This window comes from Euprymna scolopes, chromosome 13 (assembly GCF_053919585.1).
Source record: "Euprymna scolopes isolate OS-2025 chromosome 13, ASM5391958v1, whole genome shotgun sequence".
Taxonomy (NCBI): Eukaryota; Metazoa; Mollusca; class Cephalopoda; order Sepiida; family Sepiolidae; genus Euprymna; species Euprymna scolopes.
This window is the reverse complement of record NC_136494.1, coordinates 111,319,011-111,326,209: the sequence shown is the minus strand read 5'-3', so window position 1 is coordinate 111,326,209 and position 7,199 is coordinate 111,319,011. Positions and strand designations below refer to the sequence as shown.

Genomic DNA, 7,199 nt, shown 5'->3' with positions numbered 1-7,199 from the left:
AGTGTGGTCTTCGCTTCTGAAAAAACATTTTAGTTCTGCTTGCATGATTGTGGTTTTGAAAGAAATGTCAATGTGAGACTTGGTGTCTCCGATAGGACAGGTTATGAGTTCAATCAGTCCGTGTTAAGTCCATTTGGTGGGTGAGTGCCAGGTATTAAATCTGAATATTTATTTTTTTTCTTTCTGTGTAAGGAGGCGTGGGTTTGCCTTGCATGTATATGGGTTAAAATCTGATTTCTCCTTTTGACGTGTGTGTGTGCGTGCGTGCAAGACGTAACGAGGTTGAAAGTGCGCCCAGTTTAACAGGGCGGTCCTGTGTGTGTGTATATAATATCACTACTTTATATATTATGTTTTCCATTTATTTTATATATGCATTCATGTTTATATTGGGGGCGGCTGTTGTGCCTAACTTCAATCGTGACTGGCTACACTTTTATACTTTAAATAATATAAATGAACGCGAGATATTCAAATATTGTAATTTTTGATACAAACTATTCCTTGACATTTTCTCAAATTCCAAGGGAATATATACAATTCAGAAACAATTATACAGAAAATGCATTGAAATCAAAGTTTGCCGAAGTTTACTATTTTTTTTTTTTTTTTTATATAATCATGGAAAAAAAATTAAGATTTAATCCAGTCGTTATTTCTTTGCTTTAAAAATGTTTATCAAATGAAACTTCATTTTAAGTCTAGCTGATAAACAATTTCGATTAGATTGACGTTATTTGTATTGTTTGTAAAGCATTTACAACTTAGAGCTTCTGTTACTTCATTGAAATATTTTTTGGGATACTGTATTTTTCTACCGTATATATGCAAACAATTACAACTATTTTATTTCCTTTTTACTTCGCAAAATCTTTCTGCGAAAACTTTATTTACTATTAACATTTCAGTTTAGTTCTTTTAGTTTGCATTACTTTTTCTTTTTTACAAATAAACTGTTTTCGATTATCATTTAATTCAATGATTTAATGTTTATAATAATGCCGATGAGTGAAATTCTATTGAAGATTACTTGTAATAATACAGTTTTAATCATAGTGAATGTTTCTAGTTGACTCTTATTTTAGTGCCATTTTAATCAAATAAACCTTTACAATACCCACTTAAGAAATATCCATAATTAATTTTTCTAAGAATTTCCACATTTCTAATATGTCTAAATAAGAAATATCATTCTGTAAATGGTTTTATAAATTTAAATGATTCCTCTATCGATGGAGCGATAATAATTTTCATCATGTGATATCCATCGTCTACGAAGACGACCTACTGTGAACCATCATTCTCCACGTGTCGCAGTCGCGACTGGGGGTCTGCTAGCTTCCAGTAGGGATCAACCTGCCCTTTAGATTTCGTTTGACGGTGTCACGAAACCGGAGCTTAGGTCTGCCTACGTCTCATACCCCATCCTCCAGTTGTGAAAACGGTATCTGTCTTGGTAGTCGGGAGTTCTCCATTCTATTTACGTGCCCGGCCCTGGGAGGTTGGCTTGTGATAGGATCTCCCTGTTGCTGACAGTCATACCACTTGACATTTAAAATCTGGCAGAGGTGTCTCATCATATAGGTGTTGAGCTTGCGGGCTACCTGTTTGTACACTGGCCAAGTTTCTGCATCGTATAAAAAGTACGAGAAGACGATGGCGCGGTGCACAAAGCATTTAGTTCTGAAAGTCCGATCTTTATTTTGCCAGACCTACTGTTTGAGTTTTTCCATAGGATATGGAGACGTTAGCAATTCTTGTCGAAATCTCCTAATCAATTTTGTTGTTCATGATCGTGGTCACTTGAATTTGCTGATATTGTAAAGCTTCTGGTATTGAATCTTAATTGGTTGGGTTGTTGCTGGTGGTATCATTTTGGTTTTCTTGATGTTAATCTTCAATCCGAAGGCTTTGGCTGATCCTGCGAAGCGAGTTATGTCCTGAGCATCCTCGTGACTATGCGCTACAAATGCGGTGTCATCAGCAAATATGAGCTCCCGTACGAGTATCTCTTTCGTTTTTTTTTTTTTTGTTTTGTTTTTTTTTACCTCAAACAAGGCACATTGCAACTTTGGTGTAGGGGGCTACTATCAGGGGCAGCAACTACTGGGGTACTATGTTGGGATTTGGGCAGTAAGATGTCGGTTCACGTTACACTTGAACTTCTGCATGTCAGTACAGTTAAGGAAGCAGAGACCTGGAATGGAATTCCAGAGTCTAGCGGTTCTGGGGAAGAAACTAATGGAGTAGAAAGATCTTTTACATCTAGGTATCTCTACTGTGTGCAGGTGGGATTAAGCTGCCTGTGGAGGGTGTCTACGTCGTGGGGGCACAAGTGTCTGCAGTTCGTCAGAGCATTCACCATTAAAATACTTGTAGAACAGGCAGAGGGATGCAACGTTTCGTCGATAGGACAGAGGCTGAAGGTTAGATCAGATTGGCGACTCTCTTTTGAACCTTGTCTAGGAGCGAGAGACTAGCAGCAGATGCACCAGCCCAAATATGACAACAATACTCCATACATGGGCGAATGGTTGCCTTATAGAGGTAGAGGATACTTTCAGGTGTCAGTAGTTTTCCAGCACAGTAGAGAGAGCCTGCCTTTTTCGCAGTGGCCCTGGCAATGTTTTCAATATAATTGTTCTAAACCATGTTTCCTGTGAATGTTAGGCCAAGCAGTTTGAAAGATGTACTCTTAGACAGGGATACACTGGCCATTGCTATTGGTGGCAGAGAAGGTTTCTTGTAATTATTGAAGGAAACCAGTTTAGTCTTGGCAGCATTGAATGTGACCATCCATTTATGTCCCCCATTCCACTACAGATTGGAGGTCATCGTCTAGTGTTTCTGCCATTTATTTAGATATGTGCTCATTTGTTCTCCTGCCATGCCTGTTATAGAGCGTGGTGCCATCAACATATATACCCATCTCGGAGGAAATTTTTTTCGCGGAGGTCATTAATAAATATTAGGAACAATAGATGTCCAAGGATAGACCCCTGCGGCACTCTCGCGTTTATATCAGACTGTTTAGATGTTCGACCGTCGAGGACAACTTGGATTTTTCTCTTATCTAAGAAGGATTTAATTATGTTAAGTATTCTACCAGTGATACCGTATGATTTAATTTTCCTGAGGAGACCCTCATGCCATACCCTGTCAAGGTCTTAGATATATATAGAGCTACCGCTCTGCCCTCCCCCGCTTTGTTCAGTGAATAGTATATCCGTTTAGAGATTACAGTGAGGATATCAGCTGTGGAACATATAAATACATATTGTTTGTCAATCAGAAGTTCATCATCTGTACGATGACGGACTAGAGTATGGTTAATTATGGTCTCAAATATTTTTGCGAAAAGTGGGAGGAGGCTAATGGGGCGATAATTTGATGGGTCAGTTCTTTCGCCAGAATTTTTGAATACTGGTACCACAAAAGAAGTTTTCCAACAGCCCGGAAAGCATGATTCATTAAGGCATTTGTTGTAGAGTTTGGAGAGAATTGGAGCTACTTCGGCTGAGCACTTTTTCTTTGTTGTTATATTTGTGGATTTGTATGCATTGATATTGAAAAGATCTGCTCCCGACAAAGATCGTATAAAAACACCCTTATCACAATTTTTAAAGGTATGCCGAAGCACAACGGACAGATAGAGTGAGAAGAGGGTTGGAGCGAGGACGCAGCCCTGTCTGACACTATTCTGCACATGGCTCGCGTTATACCAATAATTACATAGCATTGTGTCTCGGAACTGTTTCATATCAATGCACTTCCTTTTTCTCTCGTCCTCCCAGTTAATTGACAGTCCTCTGTAATTTTTTTTTCAGTTTTTTTAACTCGTGATTTGAAATCTATTCTCTACAATTGCAAGAATGATTATCCATCTTATGCTCCTATGGTAATTACGTATTTCTTGCTCGTTGTAGAAAAATAATGGCTCGTATAGCTTTGTATTTTATTAAATTCCTTAACGTCTGAACCTTTTCTATTAAGACATGAGTCTCGATTATTTTTACGAGATCATTAAGTATGTGTAACGTAGAATGTTTATGGATAATATTTAAACTTAAAATTTTAAGTCAATATTTTATTTCCAGATAAGATCATGTTATTGGTGAAATACTTCGACAAATAAGTAAATAACATTTTTATTAGCGAACAGCTTTTTAATATTACTTGAACGATCATCTATTTTATAGACAATGCCCATTTTAAATGCTCTATCTGTACATATTTGTTTCAGTAAGAGTTTAGTTTGAAGCACAAAATGATTTCAACATTTCTGAAACTAAACCGTTACCATTTTCAGCCTGTAAAATTAGTTGGTTCTTTATTTGTATACGCATATGTACTGCAACGGTAAAAAGTGTAATAATAGAATACCCAAACTTGTGATGCAACGAATAATATTCAAAGTCATACTCAATTTGAAGTAAAGGGTTCCGGATGTTGAAGATGCAATCCTTTGTATTTGATATTAGATGGACAGCTACCAGTGATTTGTGCTAGAGAAAAAAAGTTAGGACGTTTGATACTTTGCTATCAAACACCAGTAGTCTTAAAAAAAACTGCATACGCAAATTAGAATGTTTGCACGAGAAAAATGTAAATAAGTGCTCGGACCAAAAAAGTCGACATTAAAGCAAATGGACGCGTAAAAGAAAACGCAGACGAGAATTGGTCGTCTGTGCCTCGCGTGCGATGGAAATAAGGAGAAACGCCACCGGCTAAAACGGACATGTGACAGCGCTTGAATTTTGTTTTAAATGGTGCCAAAATAATGGTAATAAAAACTTGCTGAAAAAATAAAATTTGTTATGTATATGTTTTTTTCTACCTACATCTGTTTGGATATTGTGAAATATATTACATAACTCAATACCAACATGTAATTGTGTTTAGATACCTGCATCTATAACAGGCTACTCCTGTTATCAAGGACGATAGTCATTAGTCGCGTGCTCTCGTGTAATGAATGAATGCGTGTATGTAGGATTGACATGAAATTCTTAAAGATAAATTACCGAAAAATAGGTTGAAATGACTTAAAAAATAAATGACTTAAAATGACTTTAATGAACTTAAGGATGAGTGTAATGATCTTAAGGACTTGAATGCTTAAAAAAAAAAAAAATCAGTGGAATTCTCCAAAAACAACTTGGATGGCTTGAAGACTAGTTGTAAAGTGAGTGATCATTTTACATTTAAAAAATACAGAAAAGTGATCCCCCACTATATATCACAAACTTATAAACATAAGTACATCATGTAAGAACAGATACTACACATTAATCCTGGCCAAAAGGCCAGGAAAAGGGTATTTATTTGCTCCCCCACCGAGAAAATAAGGCACAAGGCGAATTGTTAATGTGAGGAGCGAAGGGAAATGGGAACCAACTCCCGGGGAGTAGGATAGTGACAATTGGTATAAAGGGTTGCCTCTACATTGACCAAGGTCTTATGTGAGGTTGCCCCAACATATGGTCTTCGCTTGGTTATCTGCCGGAACAGATACTATACATTGATCTTTGCCAAAATCCCAAGAAAACCTTAAAAAGCAAAGAACAGCATCTATTGACAAAATAACTTTGATCTTAACCAAAAAGGCAAAGCACAAAAGTGTTACGGACAGCCGGAGTGACTTATAGACTCGCTTGCACGCGACTAAAAATCTGTAATAATTTACTAAAGAAATGCTCTCGTTCCAATTGTAACATGACACTATTAAAAATGCTATGAATCAGTCGCCCGTTTCACAGTAGTGAGCGACAAGGATTAATTACTAAACCATGAAGTATTAAATAAGAGGAGAAAATGGAATGCAATAGGGATTTTGTCTCGAAGAATAAACAGCTGGTGTGCTAAGTAGACTCTTGCCCAGGATCACTGAATCTACCAAAAGTTTTTATTTAGCGCTGTAGGTAATCACATAACCTATGGAAATGGTGTGGCATAAACTGGATATATCGCAACGTTTTCTTAGTTACTAAGTCACGTCTATTTGTAGATCTAGAAGGATGTTTTGGGGGAATATTCCATATAACTACCGGCGGACAGCACTGGTCAATTCGACCCAAACAACTTAAAATACTTCATTTTGATTTCATTTCTTTAAATGTATATGCTACACACTGTCAATGTTAACATTTAAGAATATTGATGGTTAAGTTATTTACAATTCTTTCCTTTTAGACACCAATGCTTCGATCAATGTGAAGAAACTAGTCTACTAGCACAACTTTGTTTTCAACATCAACTTGGATGCACTTAGATGTTTGATATAAATTATGCTGAAGTTCTTTTAGTCATGGCGTGCCTTTTATAACGGCAACATATGTTTGGCGTCGCAGTTGTCGACCTTAACTGTTGCTTTATGTAACTTGAAATACCTTGTTATAAAGAAGGTTTGTTTTAAACTACCTTATTTTACGTATGTATTCAAAGTTGTATCTGAACGGTTTATCTAAGCAGTTATTTCAAATTGTTACAAATACTTATTTGAATTGCACTCTAGTAAGAGGATACGTGAATCAACGAACAGTTCTGATGTGTATTTTTTTTTTATTTTGCAAACGAAGAATGGAGAAATCTAAACATTAAAACAGACTTAAGAAATGAGGCTAAAAATTATCAATTATCTGCATGTAATAGGGTCCGATTAATAACAGTACAAACTCTGGTAAAGTCAGACGAGGATAGTCGGAATAGGTTTCGATGAGCACTAAAGAGAAAATCCGTTCAGGATTTACTATATAATTTAAGTAATTTCAGCTTCTATTTGTAATCCAAAATAGAAAAAAATATTCATGTTAAAATAAACTTCAAGTAAGCAAACTTACTGGGAAATCGGTATTTCCAAGCGTAAAAAAAAAAAAAAAAAAAAAAAAAATTATAGCTTAACTATGTCCTCATGCAGCAGTTAAGAGGGTTTACAATTAAAGCGTTTCGTAATTAAACACATTGTACCAACGTTTACACAGAGGTACATGAAACAAATGTGATGGTAAAAATCCAGTTATCTTGTATATAAATGACATTTCGTAAAAACGTTGCGGCCATGTAAATATGATTTCCTATATAGAATCGAATTCTATAAAACTGCTTAATAGTCTTATATACAGATGTACAGTGCAGTCAGATTTGTTCAATTAATTATTGTCTTGAAACAGTCCAATCAAATTATTAGACAAATTTGAAGG

General features: G+C 36.0%; 1 pseudogene; it reads right to left on the bottom strand.

Moving 5' to 3' along the window:
• Positions 1 to 5,137: 5,137 nt before the first annotated feature.
• On the bottom strand, positions 5,138 to 5,319 carry LOC145292459 (U2 spliceosomal RNA; annotated as a pseudogene).
• Positions 5,320 to 7,199: the final 1,880 nt, after the last annotated feature.